The sequence below is a fragment of the Trachemys scripta genome, chromosome 8 (genome assembly GCF_013100865.1).
Source record: "Trachemys scripta elegans isolate TJP31775 chromosome 8, CAS_Tse_1.0, whole genome shotgun sequence".
NCBI classification, from domain to species: Eukaryota; Metazoa; Chordata; order Testudines; family Emydidae; genus Trachemys; species Trachemys scripta.
Window position 1 is genome coordinate 96023841 of NC_048305.1, and position 13885 is coordinate 96037725.

At 42.5% G+C, this 13885-nt stretch overlaps 1 protein-coding gene across 2 annotated transcripts in view; it reads left to right on the plus strand.

Annotated features, from left to right (window-relative positions):
* USP24 (ubiquitin specific peptidase 24) overlaps positions 1-13885 on the plus strand; it is a 119951-nt gene that overhangs the window by 7648 nt on the left and 98418 nt on the right. The gene's annotated exons all lie outside the window — the stretch shown is intronic.

A 13885-nucleotide genomic window follows, 5' to 3' on the forward strand; every position in this document is an offset into this window, starting at 1 on the left:
AGCTGGTGGGGGCTTGGAACCAGGGTGGACCGACAGCCTCCCTATCAGCTCCCTGCTCCCCTAAGTTCCCTGTACGGCAGCCGCCCAGCAGGCTATCCATTGCCGGCAGTTCAGCTGTCCCACTGCCTTGTGCTGCTCCTACCCTCTGCCTTGGAGCTGCTCCCTGGAGCCTCCTGCTTGCTGTCTGTGTGTGTGTGTGGGGGGGGGGGGGAATGTGGGGCTAATGTCAGGGTGTCCTCCTCCCCCCTGCTCCTGCACCCCGCTTACCCCATCTCCATAGAGTGTGTGGGGGGGGGGACACGACAGGGCTCAGGACGGAGGGAGCATCCTGGCAGCAGCTTCTGTCTCAACTTGCTGATCTACTTAAAAAGTGTACTTAGAGTGGGGTCAGCATACTTAAAGGGGCAATGCGCATCTCTTTCACACGTGTGTGTCTCTGTCTGCCATGCTGTTTCCCTCTTCCTCCATTTGTGCTGTCTTGTAGAGTGTGAGGCTACATTAACAATGGATTAACCCTTGAGGGACTCGGCAGGTTGCTAGTTCATCATTTAGCAGTAAGGCATTCCCTGGGAAATATCCCACCCTCTGACTTCACCACCTCAACCAAGCTTCACAATCATTGCTGCGTAGCAGTATTAAATTGTTTGTTTAAAACTTATACTGTGTGTGTGTGTGTATATAGTCTTTTGTCTGGTGAAAAAAAATTCCCTGGAACCTCACCCCCCGATTTACATTAGTTCTTATGGATTCGCTTAACGTTGTTTTGCTTAAAGTCACATTTTTCAGGAACATAACTACAACGTTAAGCGAGGAGTTACTGTATATCTTTTTCACTTGGAGAGAAGGAAAGGAAGAAAGCAAGAAAACCCAAGAAGTCTGCTTGCCATAAATGCTTCCTTAAATGTGAGCATTCACTGAGCCATATAGGAAAAACTCGTCTCCCTTTATGGCCCAGTATTGAGTATCTAGTATGATAAAGCCTCCCCAGTGAAAAATCCCATCATACTTAAAAGCAGAAGTGCAATATCTTTTTCAGCTTGATTAGCTTTTGTTGAATGTGCAGGATCCTACTAAACCAGCTTCCCTTTATCCCTACTAACATTGCAAAGTGAAATGTGTAGTTAGATTTTAAATGTTGTTTTATAGTGATATCTTGCCTGGGAGGGAAAGGCTCAAAAGGGATCAGTCCCACCAGTGTGCAGAGACCAGATGCAGGAATTCTGTAGCTAGGAGCAGCAAGAGTCTTGGTAGGCAAGCCAGGAGAATACTGGAAGCATGACCAGAGAGTCCACAAATTCTGTGAGATCCCATAAGAAACCATGACTGATATTAAACTCCTGGAATGTAGTAGCAACCATGCAGGTTATAATGGTTGTAATATCTCCCTTTGGATATTCTTACTCTTTTAAATGGTTTCTAACAATCATTACTGTGACCTTCTTGTTAGTGTGACTAATAGATTGTATGCCTCCTAGCTATCCCCGACTCACTTTAAATATATCCTTTCTTCGTCAATTTGTGATGTATGAGTTTTGGTTCCACTTTCTACCATATTGCACAAGGATATGGTTGTACTATAGACTCATCCAAGATTGTTTTCAAAGGTAGTTTTATGTTCTAGGTGCAATTCCATCATTCTGCCAACATTCTTCCCATGTTCTACCTCATAGAAAAGAGGCTTTGTAAGGGAAATGGGCCAGTAACCTTTGTGAACAGTGTACTAGCAGCAGTTTTTCACTAGCTATACTGCATGCATCTCAAAACTGAGTTGCAATTATGAGGCGCGAGAGTCGTTTCTGTGTTTAACGGTAATGTGACTCAGGACGTGTGGATTCTGTTCCTGGCTCTGCCACAGATTTACTGTATGACTTTGGGCATAGTTCTCTGCGCTTTGGTTTCCCTCTGTCAAATGAAAATAATAATACTTGTCCACCACATAAGTGTACTGTGAGCATTAAGGCTTTTAAAGTCCTTTGACATCCTTGTAAAGAGGGAGTTAATAGGTTTGCAAAGAATAATTCTTTTGTCATGTGTGACAAATGTATTAAATGTAACCCCATGATCTTGCTGTGCATTTCAGACAGTCCTGTTTATTGCACATATTGATTTTGAGCTATACAATATGAAGATCTTTGCATGGTATTCTGGAAGTTTTTACAATGTGTTTTACATAAGAATTGGCCTTGTAAAATAATTAAGCAATCAAAGAAAGCATTGTGGTGGATGCTGTCATTAAAATCCTGTCTAGCTGCCATATGGCTATCAAGTGGCATTAGAATTTTAACACACTTGCATTTCTAAAGACTACTGAGGAAGCTAGAGGACATCTTTCTCGGCTTTGCCTATTTAAAATTTTCAACGCTTTTTTTAAAGTAACTTGACCTATCTTTCACTATTTATGAATCTTGATGGGCCAAGAGTAGAGACAGATACCAAGAAACTACTTGAAGAGGGGAGTACTGGATGACCATTTGACTCATAGTTGCGAATACTAAATTCTAGCTTTGTATTTCAGAAGGCTTGCAAATTGCTTGGCATGTAATCTGCCACAAGTACTCCTGTTCTTTTTGCGGATACAGACTAACACGGCTGCTACTCTGAAACCTGTATTGAAGTAGTTACCTCATAAAAATTAATGCTTTTAAATTACTAGGTTGACTGACTCAGGACACATGTTATAGAGGTGATGTTTGTAGTCAGTGCAGATGAGGTCAACTTGCCTTGTATACAGGCAGCTTCTCAGCTGGGCAGGAAGTCTCTTTGATATAACATTCTCTAGCTGCATTTTCTGGTCATCTTCCCAGTCTAAAGCACTATTCTGTGGCAGCTGTTTAATAAGGAAGTGAAATACTGAAGGAAAATGGGGATAAAAACAAATTGCCAGTGTTAGAAGTTAATTCCAGCAGATCATTAGGAATGCTTTTGGATTAACAAACAGTAGCTCTTTGTAAGAAGGGGGCTGGGAGGGCAAAGGAAGTGCTTATTTCTTTATAACCCTTATTTTCAGAAGCACTTGGGTATGTTAAATTTGCAATAGGAATAGTTTTCAATATGTATGTTTCTGCCACACTCTGAGCCAAATTCAGAGGAGTCTGGGGTAGTCTGAATTTACTTTGCTTCTTCAGCTCCTCCACTTGTCTTATTTACACAAATGCAGACTTCCTTTCTACTTGCACATGCTTCACTAATGTGAAGTTTACACCTCCCTACTCATTGTCTCTGTATGTGGCCTTTGGAATTTAAGGGAGCCTAGTGTGGTGTAGTTCCCAGGCTGTGGGAGTGGAAGGTAAGGAGTGTTGTGGGTGGGGAAAAAGAGCAGCTAACAGAAGTGTGTAAGAAGATGAGTTAAAGAGAGCCACCCCCTACCTAAATTTATATTTATCATAGCTCCTTGCTGTGTAAGTTTTGCCATTAGACTCCTTTTACACTCCTACGTTAGTAAGTGGGCGTAAGCAGGACTAATAGCTGAATTAAGCTCCATGTATGGAGGCTTAGAACGGACATGATATAGTCCTGTTCTCTTCATAGCAAGCAGAATTAGGCACTTGCTGATTTTCATAAGCAAGATGGCCTAGTGGCTAGTGCTACCTACTGAGATTTAAGAGAAATGTCAATTTTGTTTTCCTTACTGATTTATTGTGATCACCCTAATTTAATACTTCGTTTAGAATCCTAAAAATCTTTCCCTACTGACTTATTTTGTCATTGGGCAAACATTTTTATATCTCTAGTCATCTTGCAGCACTGTGATGTCAATACCGAGTGTCCTGGCAGAAGCAAATAATTCTATTGATTTTGCTTTTTTAAGTCTGGAAATCTGTCATTCATTAAGGCACAATATTTAATTCCTACTAAAGATTGTTAGTTGGAGTTCTGGCAAGCAGTATGTTTGTGTATGATCACTCCAAAATGTTTATAATTATTTACTCCTCAGCATCAGCGCAATGACTAGGGCACTAGACTATAGAATTGCAGCTATGAATGTGGAATATATCGGTGCACAAATCTGTTTTAAATACTATGACAAAAAATATTTTAAACATTTTCACCTTCAGATTTGTTTTTACATGGACATGGCATATACATAGCAACAGAAGAAGCTTACAGTATCAATGGCATTCCTTGTGATGGCTTTATTTTCCCCTTTCCTAGACTAATGCTAGTTACCTAACTTGAGGCCAAAAAATGTTTGCAACAGGTGCTATTGCACTCCTGATCTGTCATGGTTTCCAGACTGTTTGATGGTTACATTAAAGCAGTGGTTTTCAACGTGTTTACCATTGTGGGCTGCATAAGCAGCTCTCTGTGTAGTTTGGGCCATATCCACACAATATATGTATACTACCTGTATGGACCTGAGGATGTCACAGGGGCTGCAGCTGTATGCTGATTGGGCTGCAGGTTGAGAACTACTGTACTAAAGGGATCAATATTGCCCTTCCTTAAGCCACATGTCCCCCAGAAAATCAAATGTGTGCAAACCATAGGCTTAGGATCCCATTGTTTGTTTTCAGCTATAGCCCTACTAATATTTGGGCACTGTGCTGGACTCTTTGAACATCTAGTCAGCTGGGCTGGGGAACACTGAACGTTAACGTCACACCATTACCCTGGAAACCAGGAATTGCAGTTCCAGCAGTACTCTTATAAAATTTTAATTAAATAAGTTTAATTTCTAGACTGGCTTTGGGCTAAGAGGATTTCTTCTTGGAAGTGTGGATAGCATTCCTGTATCCAATCTTATACAGTACACTGGTTTTGTTTTTGTAGCTTGCAGTTTTGAGTGAAGGAAATAGGTTCATCTTTTTAGATTTTCCATCGGGCCTCATTATTAATAGTTATTAGGGATTTTAACAAAGAAGGTTAAGCCCACTGATAGATCCATGGTAACATGACTGTTAGTCTAAAGTAGACTCAGAGCCTACATCTTGCTCTGTGTGTGTACACTGAGTTAGAGGTTTGATGGGAGCATATTTAAATTCACCTGTAAAAAGAATCCCAGTTAGCTTCAGCTGGGTGGAGCTAACCCTAAGACTTATCTCCTGTGAACTGAAAAGCAATCCTCCCATACAAATGCTACTAAATGTGAATTGCTTCCCATACTGTGCTGCAAGCTACATTTACATTTGTGTGAAATAGCACAAATTTGAGCTAAAGGAGTTGACTTTCTGTAGAAATTAGGTAAATCATCCAAATGCTTAAGCAGTCTAGGACTTTTTTGGTATCACTTTGGTAGCAGAACTGCAATAAAATAGAACCTTCCTGAGTTTGCTAATCAGTGCATTTGATGATTTTCACACGTGAAGCAGTTTCCCTCCTTTACCAAGATTTAATAGCTGTAGTGACTTCTGTCTTGCTAAAACTTGTGTTCTGCATATATATGGTTAGAATAATTATCTAAATATTATGAAGTATTATCAATAATTAAAGGTAGTCTGCACTCTCAAAATAAATGAACTCCACATTTATAGAACATTTTGCCATGTACCATACTTACTAACTGGTAAAATTCTGTAAATCACAATGGGTTTCTGTCACTAACTGTCACTAATGAAGTTCTGCAAAGTTTAGTTTTGATTCTCTTAAGATTAAAAATGGACGCCAAGTTTGCTGTGAGCAGTATGGATTAGGTGAATTTAGGGTAATGTTGGGAGTCAAAAAATCTTTGGTTCTGTTCCCAGATCTGCCACTTGTGTGACTTTGGGGAAATCACTTAACCGCTGTGCTGATGTTCACCACTTTATAAAATGAATAGAAGACTAACATTACATCTCACTTTATAAGGTAGACCAAGTGTTTTGAGAGATTTGGTTGAAATCGCTGTATAACATGCGAAGAAGTGACTCTGGGTGGTTGATTTAAAAAAAAAAATCAGCTTTCAGTAGCTGCCATAATAGATCCTAGACACAGAGTCAATCTTCCTCTTTAAAGATGGATTTGTAAAGCATTTTAAAAAAATTGAGATCCCAGACAGACTGCAGAACATACATGCTGTCTTAAATATGAAAATTCCTCTGGACAGCTAACTAGAAGAGGAACTGGAACTGTCATGTCTCAATTTCAGGATTCATTTCTCTCTCCTAGGTTGAGAGACATCAAACATTACAGATCAGAGAGCAGAGATAAATGCTCCCTGTTTTTATGAGTATCTGATGTAGTGCTTTCATCCTGCTTTCATCTCAGCATCTTGAAGCATTTTGCAAATACTCATGAATCATGCCTCAACACACTGGGGTAGAGAAATACCATTATTGCCATTTTATAGCTGAGGAAACTGAAGCACCAGGAAGCTGTGACTTAGGCATGGCTCGGTGACAATGGCTATGGAAGAGCTGGAAGCAGGTTCCATATTTCTTGGCTCCTCATCCTTGCTGCTTAAGCACTAGGACTGTTATTCCAAACATGTTACTTACTGATCTTCAGTGTGAGTTGTGTTTACATATAGGCACAGATTGAAATCACTGGAGAAGTCTCTGAAACAACAAATTGAGGCACTTAGATCTGTTTTCTTGGCCGTGAGACGTTCCCTTCATATTGTAAAAACTACACTTTTATTCACGGGGACTAGTGAGACTTTTAGATTGACCTCTAGTATTCATCCCAGATCCTGAAAGGTTCTGGCCCCCCATTGCTTATTGAAAAAAATATGACTCCATATCTGTTTCTATTTTATGAACTTCATTAAAAGTCTTAAAGTAAAATTAAGAAAACATCACCAGAATTAAGTTGCTATTAATACTAAATTACACCAAGAATAAAATACTTTAACTGTTAAATCAGAATTAAATTAACAAATCAAATCTTAATTTAAATCTTAGTATTGGATAACTGTTAAATTATCCGTTTAATGCCAAAAATATTTAATACTTTTAAATTCTAAGAGGGAGTTGAGGAAGGTGGCTGTCTGTTTGATTATAAATCATAACTAGAGAATTTTGCCAAAGTCAATTAAATCTGCAATTGGCCTCAGTAAATAGTGGAATACTGAAACATGCATGCATAGTGCATTTCTGCAGGATATCTGGCTCTCACATCTGCTATTAAACCCTCATTTTCAAGAGCACTACACTAATTTTTTTTAAAAGTTGAATAATAAACCATTTGAATTAGTATCCACGGATGATATTAACAAGAAGCAGTCATGCATTTCTAGGGGAGTTACTACCCATTTCAGGTTTGATATCTTCTTGTGGCAGGGTTTTAGCAGAAGAAAAACTCAGTTAGATTTTCTCCAGTCAAAGGAGCATGACAAGGGATGCTTTCCCTTTCCCAAAATGATGGCTTAAGTTATCAACCTTCTAACCACCGATCATCACCATTTCCTTGTATAAATGGCATTCCTTTCCCTATACTTTAGTGCAGGTAAGTGGCTGACCCCCCTCAGGAATACAGCAGATTGTTGGTGGAATTGTATTTAACATCTCCTCTCTCATTTCCTCAGTGGTACTGACTTAAGTGATCACCTTCTGTTGTACAGTTTTTAATCTCTTAGGGGAAGGAAGCATAAAAGGTCAGTACTGCTGAAAGATAATAGTGACACACACAATGGACAGCTGAAGTCCTTTAACATGTTCAGTGTCGGTAGTAGCAGTTGAGCATCCATGCCAGTTTAAGAATAAGGACTAGTCTACACCTGAAACTTAGGTCGACCTAGCTAAATCGCTCAGGGGTGTGAAAAATCCCCCCCCCCCCTCGAGTGACATAGTTAAGCTGACCTAAGCCCCAAAATAAACGCTTCTAGATCGACAGAAGAATTTTTCCATTGACCTAGATACCACCTCTTGGGAGAGTGGATTTACTACAGTGACAGAAAAACCCCTTTCATTGCTGTAGCAAGTGTCTGCAGTTATGCTGCTGTAGTGTAGACGTACTGTTAGCCTCTCCTAAAACTGCCAACAAGATGAAAACTTATGCCAGTAGTGGATTTGTTTTTTAAAAAAACAGTGATGCTTATCCACTAAGAAATGGACTGAGTCCACAACTCACTTCACATAAACCAGTCACTAAAGGGTTGTTTTCAATCACTACAAGCCTGGGTAGGAGTCAGATTGGTGACCTAGGTGTCAGTGGCACATGAGTGCAGAACCTATCTGAGTTATTTTTCTTTTTTACTGGACTAATAATTCTCCTATCTTGTACTAGAAAAAGATGACTTGTTTTAATAAATGTACAATCTTTTTTCTGGTCTGCATGAAATGAGTTGTGATTTCAGTCCCTATCCTAGTAGATAGGTGGCTGTGGTAGCACCCCGCTAGCAGTGTTTGAAGAGACCAAATCTTAAACTGGGGTGGAGGTTCAACTGTACTACTTACATTGTATGTTTTAGGGCAGTGACTCTCAACCTTTCTAGGCTACTACAGGTCTACCTTGCAGGTGTCTGATTTGTCTTGCGTACCCCAAGTTTTAACTTACTTAAAAACTACTTGTTTACACAATCAGATATAAAAATACAACAGTGACACAGCACACTATTGCTGAAAAATTGCTTACTTTCTCATTTTTACCATATCACCTTGATCAATCGGTCCTTCAGCCCTCATATAGATTGCACCGATCACAATACGCCTTCCATTCTTCTCATATCCTGGCCTTCCTTTTTCATGTGCGGCCATGTCTTTTCACAATAAAATCTTCCCATCTCTTTGGAGGTCGGCCAAGTGGTCGTTTCACTTCCCGTGGGTACCACTCGGCGACAGCTGCAGTCCATCGATAGTGAGCCTCGCTCTATGCGCGGCCCATCGCATTTTACTATGCATGCTCTCAGCAACAACGTCCTGCACTCCACTCTACTGTCTGATCACTTCATTGGGGATTCAGCCGCGGATTGAAATTCCCAGAATTCTTCTTTCCATCGCCCTCTCTGTGACAGAAAGTTACTGCTCCCCTGTCTTTGTCAGCGCCCATGTTTCGCTGCCGTACAACATTGTTGGCAGTACTGTTGAGCTGAAGAGGCTGGCGCGTGTTGCGTTATTGATTTTTCCTGCTTTCTTTCTTTGCGAGAGTTCACCTTTCTGATTGTGGCGCATGTTAATTTGTTGGCCCAAATAGATCTATTGCTCAACTTCTTCTATTCTCCCCTGATGATTATTTGGGCTTTTGGCAAGGTATCAGACCACATAAATTTCGTTTTGGAGCCGTTAATTTTCAGTTCGACTTGGCTGCTTTTTGTGTTGAGTTCTCGCAGAATTTTCTGTAGCTTAATATCGTCCGTGAATCTGAGATGGTTTAACTTCTCTCCATTGATTCCACCCTTCCAATTCTTCCACCTCATTACCATTTCAAGGCAGGTTGTGAAGAGTTTGTGAAACCATGTCTCCTTGTTTCACACCTTTCTTAACTGGGATGCGAAGGGGAACATCAAATCAAGTTATATTTGTAGTGCAGTCACAATTTGCTTCCTTTACTGGTTTGATATAGTTTGTGTCGATGCCCTGCTCTGCAAGAGTTGTCAACACTGCATTGATCTCTATGCTGTTGAATGCTTTTTTTATAGTCAACAAAGGCAATACATAAAGGGAATTTGTATTCCCTTGAATGTTCCAATAGCTGGTTTATAGTGGAAAATATGGTCCAATGTGCTGAAATTCCTTCAAAAGCCTGCCTGCTCTCTCGGCTGATGCTCATTCAGACTCTTGTAGACATGTGAGAGCAGAGATATTGGACAATAGTTCTTTAGGTCTTCATGATCGCCCTTCTTGTACAACAGAATGGTGTCGGACTCCTTCTAGCTAGATGGGATCTTCTGCATTTCCAAGTAATGGCTAAACCTCTGAGCAAGGGTTTCCCAGCGGTCTTGGCTTCCAGCTCTTATTTCGATTGTCAGTCCATCTTTACCTGAGGCTTTTCCTTCCTTCATTTGGTGAACTGCATGTCTAACTTCGCTGACAAGGATTGGGAGTACATGCTCGTTGGTCTGTTGAAATGTTGGTACTGGGACATTTATCTGAGACGCAAAGAGTTCGGTGTAGAAATCTTTGCAGACCGCTTCCATCACTGTACTGTCAATTACTGGTTTTCCGTCCCTGTTCTTCAGCACCATTATTGTACCATATAATTATAAAATCAATTAGACTATAAATATTGTACTTGCATTTCAGTGTACAGTACAGGGATGGCCAAACTTGCTGACCCTTTGGGCCGCGCGTGACAATCTTCAGAAGTTCAAGAGCCAGGACGCACCTGCAGCCCCGAAACCCGCCCACTTCCCCGCCCCACTGCCAGAGGTGACGCATGGGGGGAGGCACATAGGGTCATGGTTCCGCCCCTCCCCCCCGCCCCAATTTTTGCCAGGATTTGCTGGCTCTGCTCGGTCACATGGTGCCGCCGGGACCCCTCTCTGCACAGCAGCTGCTGGGAGCTGTGGCCATGGGAAGAGAGCGGCAAACAGCTGGGAGCTGCAGAGAGAGCTGCTGCCTCTCCCCATGGAGCTAAAGCAGTGGCCCCTCCCTGCAGCTCCCACCTGTTTGCTGCTGCCTCCATGCAGAACGAACACCTGGAAGTTGCAGGGAGGGGCTGCTGAAAGTAAGGGGGGGATGTGCCTGGGTGTGTGTGTGTGTGACAAGTTATTGGGGGGGGGGCAAACCTTTAAATTTTGCCCCTCACTATCAGTAGGCACCAGTTGTCTCTGGAAGAAGCTCCTAGAGCCACCACCCCACCACAGGGCAGAAGCCTGAGCTTCTGGTAGGCAGAGAATGGGGGGAGGCGTCGGGGGCTCCATGAGCCACACTTTAACTGTAAAAGAACCGCATGTGGCTCACGAGCCACAGTTAGGCCACCCTGGTATGGTATATAGAGAGGTATAAACAAGTCATTGTCTGTATGAAATTTTAGTCTGTACTGACTTCACTAGTGCTTTTTATGTAGCCTGTTGTAAAACAAGACCAATATCTAGATGAGTTGATGTACCCCCTGGAAGACTTCTGCGTACCCCCAGGGGTATGTGTAGTTTAGAACCACTGTTTTAGAGCACTCGTGTTGTCAGTTTTGTGTCCAATATCTTTCAGCAATAATAAATTAATTAATGGTATGTCTACACTGGAGCTAGAAGGTGTGTGTGAGATCTCTGGCTTGAGTAGACATATTCATGATATGAACTAAGACGCTAAAAAGGCAGGGTAGCTGCCGTGGGATGGGCTAGCTTCCCCGAGTATGTTCTTAGGGTCTCAGATGGGATTGTGTTCAGGGTGATTAACCCGTCCTACCACTCGTGCCACTGCAGCTACGTTTCTGTTTTAAGCACACGAGTTCTATTAGAGCTAGTATGGGTATGTCTGCTTGAACTGAAAGTTACACCTTCCAGCTCCATACGTACCCTAGGCTTTCAAACGCCTCTTACCTAAAAAACTTACTTATCTTCCTACTCCCTACCCCCCAAAAAATAAAATAAAATAATTTCAGCTATAAATTACATAGGAATGTATTTACCACATCAGATCAGGCTGTTTCAGCAGCAGCGGCCAATACCTGATGCTTCGAAGGAAATACAAAATTCTGTAGTTGCTTGCCAGCTATATAGTGTTTTTCTCAAAGTTGGATGTGAGGAAAACTGCTTCCTGTCTGCTGACAAGCTTATGCCCTGAAGCTTTGGACTTAATTACTCTCTTGGACTGTGCAGCTACAAATATTAATGGTCATGATATCCAGCCTTGTTGTGTTTTACTTCAGCCACTGTATCCCAGTGACACCTGTAATAGTGAATGCCATGGGTTTTTCTGAGGTTTTTTTTTTAAACTTACTGCTCTTGAATAACTGTTAAGGTAGAATTTTTTAAAATAAACTGGTCAAAACCTCCATATAGGGGATGCAGTGAGAAATAGGAGCTCCATTATTTGCTCAAACAGACTGCTGAATTCTTTACCATTTCTCATGGATTCGGTTTTCTTTTGACTTTATTTTTTGTTCATTTCACTTCCCTGACTCTGTTTTTGTTTTGTTTTGTTTTTACCCTTGAATATGCTTTGTCCTTGTCCTTCGTCCCCACATTACTCCTGAGGGAATTCTGCACCAAAAATATGAAAATTCTGCACACAATATTTTAAAATTCTGCAAACTTTCTTTATCAATAAATAAATGTGGAGGCTCCAACACTGCAGTGGGGAGCACCCTGCAGCCCCTTGCCCTGGGACAGGGACTTGGCGGTGAAACTGCACCCACCCCTGACAAAGCACAAGGGCTGGGCCTGCCCCAGAAACACCCTGGGGCCCTGCCATTCTGTGTTGGGCACACTAGTTGTGAGCAGGCAGGTTCAGCACAGCAGAATCCAAGTGTAGAAGGACTTAATGTGGGGAGATCCAGGTGTGGGATAAGAGGGCTCTGTGTGGGGTAATCTGGGTGCGGGCAGCTCATGAGGGGGATCTGGATGCACAGGGGTTCATTGGGGCTTTCTGAGTGCAGGGGCAATGGAACTCTGCAGGGGGTCCAGGTGAGGGTGGTTGGGCCTCAGCAGGAGGGGTCTCAGCGTGTTTTAATGGGGCTTGGTCGGGGGGGTATGTGTGTGGAGAGCTCAGTGTGGGGGTCTGGGTGCTGGGACTGTGGGGGGGCTCGTTTGGGGGAGTTCGAAGGGCCTGCTTATTGGGGGAGCCCCAGCTGATGCTGCTGCCGCCGCCGTCAAGGGAACACCGCATGCTGGGCTCCCACTTCCCCTGCCCCTATCTCCTGCCCTCACTCCCACATTCCTGCCCTATACCACCCTCCTTTCTTCCCTACTGCCTCTTCCCCATCCCATGAACCTTCCCCTGTTTCCACCACCTCGTCCAGCCCCACTGCAGGCACTCATTCCTGTACAGAAGACAGGATGGCTCTTAGCACACAGAAGGGGAGCACGACCAGTACTAGGACCCATGAGGCAGTGTCCGAGCGGCACCCTCCTTCAGCTGGGTAGCTCTGTGCTCCAAGAAATGAGGGGCAGTAGCATGTGACCCTGCGTGCCCCCCATGCCTAGCCTTTGGGAGGGCAGTGCTCCTCCAAACTAAGCCCATGGGCGTTCCCAGGTCCCCCGCCCTGACATGGCTTCCCTTTGCTTCCCTGTCATTTTCTGTGAGGAAGCAAAGAAATCTGCGGGGGGGACATGAATTCTCTGTGTGTGCCGTGGTGCAGAATTCCCCCAGGAGTATCACATGTTCCTTGCTTTTCTCCTGAGTGCAATCCTGTTGCTGTTACTGCACTTTTGTTTTCATTTATTTCCAACTGGTGCAGGACCCGATTCAAACATTCTGTCCTTTCTCCTGTTAAAGTTCTGCCTCCTGTTTTAGTGTCAGAGGGAAAATTCCTCTTTGTGAACCCCACTATCTCACCGCACACTGGGTGATCAGCATTTGAAACAGAAGAAATGGTAGCTTGTTTCCCAGGCCATTATTTTATCTGGCATCACGGTTTTACCTCACGTGGCACTTCACAAAGAATGTTGGGCTAATTTTGTGTGTTCTCTCTGTATGCAGGAATAATTGCAATTCAGTGGCATTTACAAGGAAATGGGTAAAGTTGATCTGAGCTGCAGATTGCTTCTTGTCCTGTGTGGGAGGGGGATGGGAAAATACAGCACAGTTTTTTGTGTGTGTGTGTGTGTGACTCATTTTGACTGTAAAAAAGGGACGGTTGTGATTGAGATTTGAGGTTTTTTGATAAATCACTACTTTATATACAGCGTATTAGAAATATTTGAGTCTGTCCTGTTTCTTAAAATGGGGAAATGATAGTGTCATACAGCTGAATTACCTCAAATGATACAGTATCTTGCCTAGTCAGATGTTTCACAGTGAATATTTAGTAGAGAATTACTGAGATGAAATTGCAGAATTCTGACGTGAATAGGGTACTTCAAACCATAAGCCTGAGTCATTTATTACCTTTAGTATGTAATATGTTCTGTGATAGTGTTTGAGTACAG